The following is a 14,874-nucleotide window of genomic DNA, read 5'->3' on the forward strand; positions in this document are numbered from 1 at the left end:
TAACTTAAGACCCTGGGAGTAACATCATTCCAATTGATAACTACAGTACAATAAATGCAAGAATGCATTTAGCCTTCAGCAATTACTTTGCTTCTCTGGGAAGAAAGATGCAGAAACTGTTCCTTAAGCGCCGTCAGGCTATTAATAACTACTGTGCTGCTGACACAACTTGGGTGGGTCAGACCAATTGTCCTGACACAGCTATTTGGTGCATTTTTATGGTCATTGCTCTTGCTCAGGGTGTGTGTGTGTGTGTGTGTGTGTGTGTGTGTGTACGCACGCTCAAAAATTCCCACTGGGCATAGTGAAGCCCATATAGGTACCTAATGTGGCTCTTTGGATCCTAGTCAGAGTGTTGGACTCTAGATAAACCTTGGGGGTTTGATTCAGCAAGTAGTCCTTACGTTCATAAGATGCTTGTGTCCTTTTAGAGCAGGCATGGCCAAACTTGGCCCTCCAGATGTTTTGGGACTACAACTCCCATCATCCCTAGCTAACAGGACCAGTGGTCAGGGATGATGGGAATTGTAGTCTGGAGGGCCAAGTTTGACCATGCCTGTTTTAGCGGGGCCAACTGGTTCATTGTTTTGTTTTGAGCAGGTGTTGCATAGCAGTTTGACTAAGAATGAGACCTTTTGTCTTACTCAACAATACAGAGTCCATTCTTGGTGGTACGACTCATACCACTGGGTCAAGGTTTTTACTGGGTGGGGCACCTTTATCAGTATGAGAACTATATTACCTCATCGACAACCTTCTGGGTCCACTGCCTGTGGCCAAGGCCTGATACACAAGTAGGCAGAGTGATGGTTTGGGCTGGGTGTTCATCAGTATGCGGATGATACCCAGCTCTACCTCTCTTTTAAATCAGAACCAGTGAAGGCGGTGAAGGTCCTGTGTGAGTGTCTGGAAGCGGTTGGAGGATGGATGGCGGCTAACAGATTGAGGTTGAATCCTGACAAGACAGAAGTACTGTTTTTGGGGGACAGGAGGCGAGCAGGTGTGGAGGATTCCCTGGTCCTGAATGGGGTAACTGTGCCCCTGAAGGACCAGGTGCGCAGCCTGGGAGTCATTTTGGACTCACAGCTGTCCATGGAGGCACAGGTCAAATCTGTATCCAGGGCAGCTGTTTACCAGCTCCATCTGGTACGTAGGCTGAGACCCTATCTGCCTGCAGACTGTCTCGCCAGAGTGGTACATGCTCTGGTTATCTCCCACTTGGACTACTGCAATGCGCTCTACGTGGGGCTACCTTTGAAGGTGACCCGGAAACTACAACTAATCCAGAATGCGGCAGCTAGACTGGTGACTGGGAGCGGCCGCCGAGACCATATAACACCGGTCTTGAAAGACCTACATTGGCTCCCAGTACGTTTCCAAGCACAATTCAAAGTGTTGGTGCTGTCCTTTAAAGCCCTAAACGGCCTTGGTCCAGTATATCTGAAGGAGCGTCTCCTCCCCCATCGTTCTGCCCGGACACTGAGGTCCAGCTCCGAAGGCCTTCTGGCGGTTCCCTCACTGCGAGAGGCCAAGTTACAGGGAACCAGGCAGAGGGCCTTCTCGGTAGTGGTGCCCGCCCTGTGGAACGCCCTCCCATCAGATGTCAAAGCGATAAACATCTACCTGACATTCAGAAGACATCTGAAGGCAGGCCTGTTCAGGGAAGTTTTTAATATGTGACATTTTAGTGTATCTTTCATCTTTGTTGGAAGCTGCCCAGAGTGGCTGGGGAAACCCAGCCAGATGGGCGGGGTACAAATAATAAATTATTATTATTATTATTATTATTATTATTATTATTATTATTATGGCTGTGGGAAGTCAGGGGCGGACAGGAGGTGGAACTGTCCTCAAGTATTCCAAGGTATTGCCGCCCCAAATGTTGGCTAAGACGGCTTCCACTCTCTCCTGTCGAACGGGGTAGTGCTTAAAGTATGGTTACCAGATGTCCCTGTTTCCTGGGGACAGTCCCCGGATTTACAAATCTGTCCCCGGACAAAATCCGTCCCCGGAATGTCCCCGGATTTCATTTACTGTCCCCAGATTTATATTTTAAGTGTTGTAGATTTATTAGTAGGGAATGAATGTTGTGTGATTGTGAATGTTGTGTGATTGGTTCAATGGCACAAGACACATCGTATGGGGACTTCCGGTGAGGCAAAATGGCGGACGCCACGGCAGCGAGCAGCTCCTGGAGCCAGCCGAGTAACTGCACTTCCAGGCTGGCTCTGGGCTGCTGAAACTGCTGCTGCTGCTGCTGCTGCTGCTGCTGCTGAGGGAGAACCAGGAATGCCCGTCACATCAACTGGGGGAACCGCTGACCCCCCCACAACCCGAGTCAAGCCAGGAGCGAGAGCACCCAGCCACCCAGCCAACTGCCCACAGAAGATAATATATTACTTCTTTTAAAAAACAAAAACTTGTTTTAATAATTTTTCCCTCTTTTTTTTTTTAAAAGTGTCCCCGGATTCTTTGGAAAAATTCTGGTAACCTTAACTTAAAGCATATTAGGGCCCTGTGGCAGTCTAGGAGTACAGCTGGGAAGATAGAAAGAAATGGCTAAAAAGCAGTTTGGGGAGACAGAGCGTTGGCCAAGGAGATCCCCGACAACTGGCATTCAGAGGCATACTGTGCTTCCAATCCCTGCCTGCCTCCACTGCGTTATGGATCAAGTCCTATAATCTCATGTTGTTTAACTATGAGAATCCTAATTTCAAAAAAAGCAGCTGGTGGCTGCTGGTTTGTGGTATTGCCCATCCATCTATTAGCTAAAGCCAATGCCTCAGGGATGCAGATCACACAGAGCTGATTTATCAAAGCTGTATATAAACCTTTGAAAATCTCGATGCGTTTCACCTTAAGGCTGTGCCAGAAACGATAATTGGTAATAAATGTAGCATCTCACTGACACTCAAGCAAATAAAGCGGCAAGATCTATCATATTAAATGCAAATACAGATCCACCCACCCTTCTAATTTTTCCTGTCAAAACTTTTCCATGTCTAAGGCCTCAGTGGGAAATGCAAACTGCATGCTTTTAACTGTTGGTCAATTCCGCCCCCCCCTCCACATAGTGAGATGTGGAGAAAAAAGTTGATAAGCAGAAAGTGGGGACAGGTAATGAAACACACACTAAACAGGATTACTGCAATAGTGCTACCTCTGAAGACAGGCTGGATACTTCAGTTGGTGCATAATACAGCTGTTAGGATGCTAAAGGGGATGTGGGGAGAGCAGAAGGTCTGAGCATGTAACTTTTGCACCAGTTGCGCAAATTTCCAGTTCCTTTCCAGCATGCTGGTATTAATACAGGTCCAGATTAGTTTAAGGATTGCCTGCTCCCATATGACCCTGCCTATAATTTAAGATCTGTATCTGAGATACTGCTTATGTGCCTGCTGGTAAAATCATTTAGACTGGGAAGCACATGGCACAGGGCCTTCTTAGTGGTGGCCCTGCAGTTGTGAAACTCTCTTCCAGTTAACATACATTTAGCCCTTTCAGATCTGGCATTCAAGAAGCTATTGTCGTCTTTCCTTAAAAGAATATTTGTGATCTAATTCAGCATCTCTTGTGCATTTGTTTGGAGCCACCCAGTACTTCAGAGAAGTTCTGTTGTTTTATTTGTATGTTGCTTTGTGAGGGCTTGGCCCTGAAAAGTGACTAATACATAACTGGAGCAAAATGATGATTGCCTGCTAGAGGATGTGGAGTTTAAGCTGAAGATTGCAGGGGAAGGGGTGGAGATGTTGTGAATTATGAACTAGGTATTGCAATTAATATTCTGTGTCCTATTTTTAATGAATTGTCTTTGGGGTAATCTTAATTTATCACTCCCTCTCTTGATCATGTCACTGGTTTGGGTGGAATCTTTGCCTGCATGCGTCGTTGCATGGAGGAGAGTATACAAATAACGAAGTTATTGGTGCTGCAAACTGAGTGGGAAGAAACAGAGGCCTCACTTGTATTGTAATGCTAAGCCAAACTATGGGGCACAGTAAGAAAACTGGGGCTGTTCTGTTCCTCCCGCACTCCTGCTAATTATTGCCACATTTGAACCCAGATCCATGGTTTGTCTCCACAAACAAGCCACGAGTGGTAAGCCAAGGGCAAATGTTGGTTATAGCTCATAAGAACAAAATGAAATATAAACTTTTCTACCTCTTGCGCAGATCACCTTTGCTTGATGACTGGGAGGAAAATCCTAATTTTTCACGCTCTGGAACTGTTGCTAATAGCCTTGGTCCAGTATACCTGAAGGAGCGTCTCCATCCCCATCGTTCTGCCCAGACACTGAGGTCCAGCGCCGAGGGCCTTCTGGCGGTTCCCTCGCCGCGAGAAGCCAAGTTACAGGGAACCAGGCAGAGGGCCTTCTCGGTAGTGGCACCCGCCCTGTGGAATGACCTCCCACCAGATGTCAAAGAGAAAAATAACTACCAAACTTTTAGAAGACATCTGAAGGCAGCCCTGTTTAGGGAAGCTTTTAATGTTTAATGTTGTTGTTGTTGTTTAGTTGTTTAGTCGTGTCCGACTCTTTGTGACCCCATGGACCAGAGCACGCCAGGCACTTCTGTCCTCCACTGCCTCCCGCAGTTTGATCAAATTCATGCTGGTAGCTTCAAGAACACCATCCAACCATCTCATCCTCTGTCGTCCCCTTCTCCTTGTGTCCTCCATCTTTCCCAACATCAGGGTCTTTTCCAGGGAGTCTTCTCTTCTCTTGAGGTGGCCAAAGTATTGGAGCCTCAGCTTCACGATCTGTCCTTCCAGTGAGCACTCAGGGCTGATTTCCTTAAGAATGGATACGTTTGATCTTCTTGCAGTCCATGGGACTCTCAAGAGTCTCCTCCAGCACCATAATTCAAAAGCATCAATTCTTCGGCGATCAGCCTTCTTTATGGTCCAGCTCTCACTTCCATACATCACTACTGGGAAAACCATAGCTTTTACTATACAGACCTTTGTTGGCAAGGTGATGTCTCTACTTTTTAATGTTTAATAGACTATTGAGGTGATGTCTTTTACTTTTTAATGTTTAGAAGGTGATGTCTTTTACTTTTTAATGTTTAATAGACTATTATATTTTCATATTCTGTTGGAAGCCGCCCAGAGTGGCTGGGGAAACCCATCCAGATGGGCGGGGTATAAATTATTATTATTATTATTATTATTATTATTATTACTATTACTACTATTATTGCTATTTGGGGCACTGTATTGTGTTGGAAACTCTTTTGCAGCCTAGGGGTAGCCCTGATGAGCTGGAGCCAGTGTCCTGACCCATGGTTGCCTGCCCCTGGCTCCACTAGTTTCTCAGGAGTGACTCTACGTTCATTTGCAAGATGTTGGGGAGTATGATTAGGAAAATAACAGCCCTGCTGGATGAGACCAGTGGCCCATCTAGTGCAACATGCCATTCTCACGGTAGGCAACCGGACATCTGAGCTCAGCAGGAGTTTCCCCTCCTGTGGTTTTCCATAAACTGGGATCTGGAAGCATCCTGCGTCTTACAGTGGAGGCAGAACATATCTTTCAGGGTTATTAGACATGGAGAGCCATATCCTCCATTAATTTGCCTATTCCTCTCTCAAAGCCATCTAAATTGGTGGTCATCACTGCTTCTTGTGGAAGTGAATATCATAGTTTAACTGTGTGCTGTGTGGTAAAGTACTTTCTTTTGTCTATCCTGAAAGTGTCCAACAATCAGATTCATTGGATGCCCAAAATGTCTGGTATTATGAGACAGGGAGAAAAACTTCTCTTTATCTCCTTTCTTCTTACTTGTCCCCTATTTTTCTTCTTCTTCATGGTAAGGCTGGCTCTTCATTTAAGACATGAGCATTGTGGTTGTGGATTGGGGGGAGGGAATTTCAAGGAGAAATGGATAATCAGGGTGTAGATCTAGTAATGTATGCATGTGTGTGATTTGAACAGTATAGGAAGGGCAGCCTTTTCCATTATCCCACTTGCTCCCTAGAAAGCAACACATCACACAGCTGCCAATGGCCATCGCCAACTGAGAAGCCTAGATTACTCATTCCCAGGAGTCCGCTAAAGATGTCTGAATGAGAGGGTTGAGCAGGATTCTTAAATCCAGGCTAAATTGCACTGAGGGCACATACTCAAGATTGCCCAAGAACAATCTAATGGCCTTCTTACAGACGATGAGCTGCCCTTTTGTGCAAATAACCAGGGCGACTGAAAGGTGGGTTTCCTTGTTCTTTCTTTGGAAGTTTACATTTGGAAGAGTAATTCTAATTCCTTTTAATGATTGCGAATCATCACCCGGGAGATGGGGGCTAATCCAGATTAATCTTCGGTGATAGTGCTCTCTTCACAAGAAAGACCCACATGAAAAGATGGGCTCTTTATAGACATTCCACTGTTTGCGATGTCCTTGATCATAAAGCAAAATGTTGAATGGGAAGTGTGAATTCCATGTTGTACTAGAGCAGTGACGGCCAAACTTGGCCCTCCAGTTGTTTTGGGACTACAACTCCCATCATCCCTGACCACTGGTCCTGTTAGCTAGGGATGATGGGAGTTGTAGTCCCAAAACAGCTGGAGGGCCAAGTTTGGCCATCACTGTACTAGAGAATTGCTGTGTGCTGCCACTATACAGCCAGGTGTGCTGCCCCTCTCCACCCTCCTGCAAGTCATTGGGACTGAATGCAAAGAAGAACAAACTTATGCATTTAAATATTTGCATAGAGCAAGAAACTTGAGCAAGCTTCTGATTTCTCACCACTCCATGAACATCTGAAGCTGCCTTACACTGAGTCTGACTGTTGATTCACCCAGCTCAGTATTGTTGACCCTGACTTGCAGTAGTACTTAAGGATTTCAAGCAGAAATCTTTCCAATTTTCCCTTTCTAGAGACACTAGGGATTGAACCTGGGACCTTTTGTATGCAAAGCATGCACTGTACCACTAAGCTATGACCTTTCCCCAAGCTGTACTTGCTGAAAACCCTTCTTCCGCATAGTTTAATACTTTTCCATTTGAGTGTTAAAGTCAGAGAGGCACCACGTAATAACATTGCCACTTCAAGGGTTACTTTGTCATTCTTAAACCATGGCATTCAGTTCACATTGAAAAATTTGAAATTAATTGCTTCTGTTGCATATTTATCCATATCCATATATCACTCATTCCCTTTGATAATCAAAAGTTTGTCAGTAATTCTTCCTCACTGGCTTCCAACCCTTAAGAAGTGGCATACCAATGGTGCTTTCAGATTGTATTTAATCTAGGATTGCCAACTGACCAGGGGAACCACCCTACCCTGCTCTTGTGCCTTGAACAGCAGCCTAATCAGCAAAGACAACCAGTCGAAACTTTCCACAGCGTGGAGACAAATATGATCAGCTGCTAATTTCTGCACATCAAAATCCTATTAAGGCTTTAATAATTATGATTTTTCCTTAGTAATACCTTATTTCCTCCTTGGATTGATGTGCAATATTTTGGAAGATTATAATAAATGATAAAAGGTTAAAGAGGTACAGCTGCAGAGGCTTCCTGAAAAATAAGCAACTCTAATTTAATCAAAGACCTATGATCCTGTTGGTATCTTTTAAAAAAGACAGGCAATCAAATCAGAGGGTTCGCCTTGGCTAACTGGATATCAAGACACACAAATATTTCTTATTCTCCCAACATTTTCCATTATTTTTTTTAAGAAGCTCTCAGAGTCTGCCGTGGAAAAGCTTTTCTGTGTCAAAAAGGAGCCACCTGAGCCTTGCCAGGAAGCTCAGCTGGCAACATCCACTCTCCTACTTAGCCCATTAGCTGGCAGATCAAAGGAGAGGGAAGGATTAGCTTGTGTGGATATGAAATGTGTTTTAGAGTCTCACAAGAGAGAGAACTCAAGGAAGTTAATATCTTTTTAAATATCTATAAAACACACACACAGAAACATTAAATCAGGATTTTGCACCATCGACCAATGCAGCAGTTGAGTAAGGTGGAATAGCCTACGCTGATTGGGTGAACTAGTTCATGCATGCTTTCTCCTTACCCAGTGGGTTCCAGCCAGAAGTACAGAGAGCAGGTGCTTCCACAGGGAGTCTGCCAAGACAACTGCACTCAGAGGGAGAGTGGAGCTCAAGATGTAGTAGCTGGTAATTGAGTGCAATGGGGTTCTTGCAATAAATCTACCTCTGCACTCCATTAATACGTCTGGTGCTTCACCTCTCCGGGGAGGCCAGCGTCCTGTTTTATTCACTTCACATATTTCCCTAATTGGAATGCCATAACTGGTTGTTTCTGTGCTGGGGGCAAGCTCCTAGTTCTGTGCCCACCCAGCAGAAATTAGCACCAGGGACCACTGAAGGCTGGCTGTGGACTGTCAAAGATACTGCAGCAAAAAATTGGAACGTTCTCTCTCCTCTGATAGATACGGAGCGAGTAAGTAAATAAATCATTTGCTGCCTGCCGCTGTCCAGGGTCACATATTCGCCTTCCTTCCTTCTAGCAGGATCAATGGTTGAATGAGTCTCACCATGTTCGGCTAGAGGCACAAACAGGAGAACTAAGAGGCTGAATCTGTGCCATTCTGCCTGGACTCCTACCTTCGCTAAGTCTCCCTGGCTCCTCATCTACCATTCTGGAAACACGGTTCATTCTTTTGTACTGAAAACGACACGTTACATAATGTCACATTCGTTTGGTAACTGACTCATATATTACAACACCTTTTTGCCCATTCTGTGTCCTTATCTAAATTCCATCTGGGACAGGTAGTTTTATTGCCCCATCCTAGTCATGCTACTGGGAGGGACGCGGGTGGCGCTGTGGGTGCCTCAGTGCCTAGGACATGCCGATCGCATGGTCGGCGGTTCGAATCCCCGCGGCGGGGTGAGCTCCCGTCTTTCGGTCCCAGCTCCTGCCCACCTAGCAGTTCGAAAGCACCCCTAAGTGCAAGTAGATAAATAGGTACCACTTTATAGCGGGAAGGTAAACGGCGTTTACCTGTGCGGCACTGGTGCTGGCTCGCCAGAGCAGCTTTGTCACGCTGGCCACGTGACCTGGAAGTGTCTCCGGACAGCGCTGGCCCCCGGCCTCTTAAGTGAGATGGGCGCACAACCCTAGAGTCGGACACAACTGGCCCGTACGGGCAGGGGTACCTTTACCTTTTACTAGTCATGCTACTATTTGGTGACTGCACCAGCATTATCTACCTGCACCTAGCAAGCACTTACTCTTCTTTCTTCTTGTGGAGAAACACAATTTAAATGAAGAATTACCAGATTCTCCTTCTCTGGCTATTATTATTATTATTATTATTATTATTATTATTATTATTATTATTTGGGTGCATGGTGGCAAATTCAACAGCCTCGCTTACAGAATGCCACTAGGTGAATTATCTGCTCTAAAATCCTTTACTTCAGATGAGAAAAGCAAACCTCAGCTCCTTATACAAGAGGAAGAGGCATTTGCCTGGCAATGAAATAAGAAGAAGAAGAAGAAGAAGAAGAAGAAGAAGAAGAAGAAGAAGAAGAAGAAGAAGAAGCCACTCATCTGTCTGGGTTGCCCCAGCCACTCTGGGCAGCTTCCAACAAAATATTAAAACACAAAAAACCTCCCTTCAGGTGTCTTCTAAAAGTCAGATGTTTATTTCCCTGATATCTGAAGGCGAGGGCATTCCACAGGGTGGGAACCCCTACCGAGAAGGCCCTCTGCCTGGTTCCCTGTAGCTTCACTTCTCGCAATGAGGGAACCGCCAGAAGGCCCTCAGAGCTGGACCTCAGTATCTGGGCTGAACAGTGGGGGTGGAGATGCTCCTTCAGGTATACAGGGCCGAGGCCGTTTAGGGCTGTAAAGGTAAGCACTCACACTTTGAATTGCGCTCGGAAATGTACCGGGGGCCAGTGCAGACAAGGTTGATGTCTGGCAAGCCTCTCTGAGGAGGGTGTTTCATAGCCAGGGTGCCACCATATCCCAATACCGGTTGCTTGAAACCACAGGAAGGGAGAGGGTTCGTGTGTTCAGGTTTCTCACAGGCATCTGATTGGCTACTGTGAAAACAGGATGCTGGACTAGATTAGTCATTGCCTGATCCAGCAGGCTCTTCTTAGGTTCTTAATTCGAGCTTCATGGGACTTTGCAGCCATATAACACAAGTTTCAGGGATTGCATTAAAAAAAAGCATTCAGCCTCTTTGCTATCATGGATTGCAGGATTTGCTGTAACCCACGCTGCTTGTGGTTTCTCCACCCTATTGCAGAGGTAGTTAGTGAGGAACTATAGCAGGCCTTCATCACCGGTGCTGTTTGTGATTGTCGGTAGACAAGGTCCCTTTACCCCAGTGACCTCTTTCAGATGGAAAGAGCAGGCACATTTGTTTTCCTTCTCCAGGTGTTTTGCGTAGCAAGTGAAAGGTGTGTCCTTTTTACATGGGAAGGATTTAGAAATGTCAAATAGGAAACCTTGCTAAAAAAAACATTTGTGGCTGCTGGAGCAATAATAATCCCAGATAATTTGATCTTTCATTTTTGCCAATGTTGGGGGGTGGTTGTTATTTGAACCAATTGGATATTGCAGAGATGTGATAAAAGGACCATGTAATCCATGAAAAATCCTTGCTAAAAAATCGCTTGCAACTTTCTTATTGAAACTGCATGTGTCTGCTTGGAAACAGGAAATATTGATGGGGGAGGGTGAGATTCCTTCTACTCTGAGTTCCCTTGCCAGGTCAGGTACAGCAGGTGACTACCTTTTCAGTGATGGCAACCTGGCTATGGAATAACCTCCTCAGAGAGGCTTTCCTGACATCTACCTTGATATAATTTCAGTGCCGCGCAAATGATGTTTTGTTTTGTTTTTGTTCAGCTGGTGAAGGCTTTGCCTTTGTTTTTTATTATGCGACTTAGCTCCCTTGTTTGAGACCTCTGAAGCTGTTTGCTGCTACCTTCAGATTGCAGTACCAGTTGTAGGGGTGCTGATGAATATATATGTTTCTACTTTATGGTGGCAGAACAGACTTTACTCCTTTCCAATTCAAGGAGCCTGTCCGTTCCGTTCACACATAAAAACAAGAGTAGAATAGCTTGTAATGGGGCTGACAGGTAGACAAGGTACATTTCCAGGCAACCCTTTGAAACCTTGATATTAGTGGGGTGTTGTTGTTTTTAAATCCCATTTATTTATTTTTTGGCAAGGAACCTCTCAAAGGGCCTCAAGGAATCCCTGTAAGTGGGAGAGAGGGAAGGGTGCAGTTTTTCAACCTTCATAGGGATCGATGCCACCTAAATTGTCTGCTAGCTTGCCTAAAACAACACACATACACTTGTTTGAAAAGCAGCTGAAAAGCTCTAGCATTCCATTTGATTCATGAAACATCAAGTGTACAGTGAGTAAATCCTGGTCTTATTGCCACACCTTTTCCCTTTTCTCTGTCTGTATTAAAAGTATAAATGTAGGTTCTTAACTAAGCTTGCAGTCTATTCACACGTACGGTACGGTATTGGGAGTAAGCCCCAATGAACAGCCTAGTGGGCCATTCTTTCAACTAAACGTGTCTAGGCTCAGACTGCACAAGTGACCATCATAAAGGTGTATCAACAAATGTGATTAGCAGTAAATTTAAGCTTGTAGTTCTATATAGATTAGCCTCTCCTGTTCCTAAATTTCAGTGTAACTATTTAGTAGGAGAGAATACTTTCTACAAGTACCTGTATTCCACAGTGCACGTATTGCCAAAGAGAGGAATTTTTGTAGATCAGGTATTGGGAAGTCTTTGGCCCTCCAGATATTACTGAACTACAACTCCCATAATCCCTGGCTGTTGGCTGTGCTTGCTGGGGCTGATGGGAGTTGTAGTTCAGCAGCATCCCCACGCCTGCTGTAGATGTTTCAGTTGCAGATGCCTTCATCAGCGCGACTTTTATACAGATGGCTTATCCATCAGAAGTGTTTCAGGAAAATAAGAAGTTCCCACCAGGAAGTAAGTTGAGGATACCTATGTTGGTGGCAAAAGTAAACTGTTTATGCTTTATGTAGGCTGAGCAAAGTACACCTCTCCCCCCCCCCCCCCCCGATTTCAGTTCCCTTTTTCCATTGTATAGAAACTTGGTGAGATGTTCTAAGGTGAAAGCTGTTCAGGATATCCCTAATGCGTAAGACTGTTCTTTCCACCTTTGTTTTTGACGCACTAAGCAAAAACAAGATCTAAGCTGTACTTGATCAGGAGAGATGATGTTACAAGCGTCACGCTGTTCTCTAGCACTGAGCCATGCTATTGATCAAGGTGGAAGCTGGAGGGCAGAGTTCACCCATGAACTCATCAGACCACTTCCTGCTGTATTGCACAATTCATATTATCTAGTGGTCCCCTAAGTATGGTCCAGAATTGAACATACACTTTTTTTTCTGGAGATTAAAGTGAATACCTGAAAGCTTATTCTATTCTTACTCACTCTCTACTGGGGACACCCTGGACTATGTTACTAGATGTAGGGATGTATGTTTTGAGAATAGCAAAAGTTGGTCTCAGATTGATTGATTTTGTTTTCAGGCTCTTGAGTACAAATGGACAGTTTCTTTTTCAGCAGGTAAAGAAATGTCATTCTTATATGAACAAATCTTAATGGGAAGGTATAGCTGAACATGTATTCTTCCATGATGAGAAAGGTCAGGTTAAGAGTAAAGTTCACAAGTCTTCCTATAGCTGTCACAGACACCAATAACCACTCATGGATTGCAAATATACTTCAAAAATATATTCCAAAGTCTCTAGTATTCAGTATATGAAGCTCTGGGCTGGCTGCTTAACCACCAGCTGGTCTATAGTTGTATCTCCTGTTCAAAACATTCATTCTGCCCCTCTGGACATTCTGGCTGATGATCTCAGACAACTTCCAAGTTCTTATTAGTGTTTTGGGAATTGGGGATCTTTTTTGCACATTCAATGATCCTGCTGCAACTCTCTAGTGGGACGGACCCTTTGGGTGGCCTTCAGGAAATTGTTTGAGGCAGTCCATACAGTCCGACGCTATTGCCCATCCGGAAATGAGTGGTGAAAATAATCTTCTGCTGTCTATGGTGCAAGAAAAACAAGACCTCATGGAGGAGTTGTGGATTAGTATGGTAGAACATTTTCAGGGCCCACCGTATTTTCTGATTTTTAAAAAAAGACACTAGTACTGATTTTTATATTGTGTTTTTATATTGTTGTAACCCATTCTGGGAACTTATGGTGAAGGGTATGTAGGAAATACAATAAATAATAATATTAAATAATAAGAATCCATGAAAATAATGGAAGTGTGCTAGCATTTATTTGTGAATGAATGAATGAATGAATGAATTTATATACCGCCTTCTTGGGGGAAACAAACAAAAACAAAACACAGCAGGTGATGTACAGCATCATAAAAAGCCTTTGAAAGCATTATAGTACTGAGCAAGCATGAAAATAACTGGAAAATAAAATGACTTTATTTTCAGTAAAACGTGTAAGCCCCGGAGCACACTACATTTTATTATGTGACTGGAGGACCAGAGAGCTATTTCATGTCAATGAGTTGATGCCCTTCTTACCCACTTGAGGATAGGAATATATGAATCTGCCTTACACAGAGCCAAACCATTGGTCCATGTAGCTCAGCATCACTTAAGCTGAGTGGCAGTGGCTCTCAAGGGTTTCAGGGAAGAGTCTTTTCCAGCCCTACCTGGTGATACCGGGAGTTATACTTAGGACATTCTGCCTTCAAAGCAGATGCTCTACCATTGAGCTCTTCCCATAAGGTTATTTGCTAGGTCCCAGTTCTGTATTCCTACATAACCAGCCTGAATAATAAATGGAATTTTATATTCCCCTGCGCCCTCAGTTTTAGGGAGGCTCTTGTGCCAGAGAAACTCTCTTTCAAGAAAAACAGCACTCTCTTTGGTCAAAATGGAGTTTCCATACAGCACTTTAATGGGTGTGAACGCAGGCCATGTTTAGGAGCCCCAAAGCTTAATTTGAGGTGCATATAGAATTCAGTTCCTTATTCAGACTGCTCATGCAGCTGTGCTTTGAACTTTTTAATAAGGAGCTGAAAATTAGTAACCAAGTCCAGCCTCCTCTATCCTGCTAACATCCAAGTTCGTGGGGTTACCAACAGGGCTGGACTTAGTGCCCCCAAATGGATCTTCTCAATTATGGATCTTCTCAAATTTGCACCCCGTTGGCTCAGTGCCCTCTGGGGGGAGGGAAAACCACCCACACCACCCTAAATCCAACATGGGTTACCTAGTTAGATTGAGAAGGCGGTGTGCCACTAAGGGCACTATCACACAGAAAGCTTGTCTTGTGCTATTTGTGTGTGCATATGAATCTGGTTCACGGCATCAAGAAATGGCCATTCCTTCTAGTCAATTCAGAGCCTTTCAATTTAGTGTTTTTATTTTCAGTCAGTAAATATTTTCAAAGTCCATTAAAACTGGAGCAAATGTTTTATCATGTCCCTGGAAACGCTTTCTAAACACTACCTGGTTCACACATAATCCTAAACCAAACACTAAGCTTTGGTGGGAATATGGGAGTGTGTGGCCTCCAGATCATGGCTCCATCTCTGGTCCTGCTGCTGCAAGCCAAGCCATAGTTTGGTTCGGCTTAGTGTGTCATCCGAACCCGACCTTGTGGTTTGGCTTGCTCCAGTCAAGTTACAAGCTGTAACCAAGGTTTGCAGCTTGTGTTTGCTTTTTTAGGAGAGGGCACTAAGTGGCCACACTCTCCAGGAATGTGGAACAACATAGGCCAAAGGTTGACTTAGCATGATGTGCAAAACAACCAACCACGCCTCCAGTTCAGCTAAGCTCTTAGGCTCTGCCCAAATCATAGGTTTCTGCTTTGTTCTTTGGCTTATTCTGAACTGGAAGTGTGG

This window comes from Podarcis muralis, chromosome 1 (assembly GCF_964188315.1).
Source record: "Podarcis muralis chromosome 1, rPodMur119.hap1.1, whole genome shotgun sequence".
NCBI classification, from domain to species: domain Eukaryota; kingdom Metazoa; phylum Chordata; class Lepidosauria; order Squamata; family Lacertidae; genus Podarcis; species Podarcis muralis.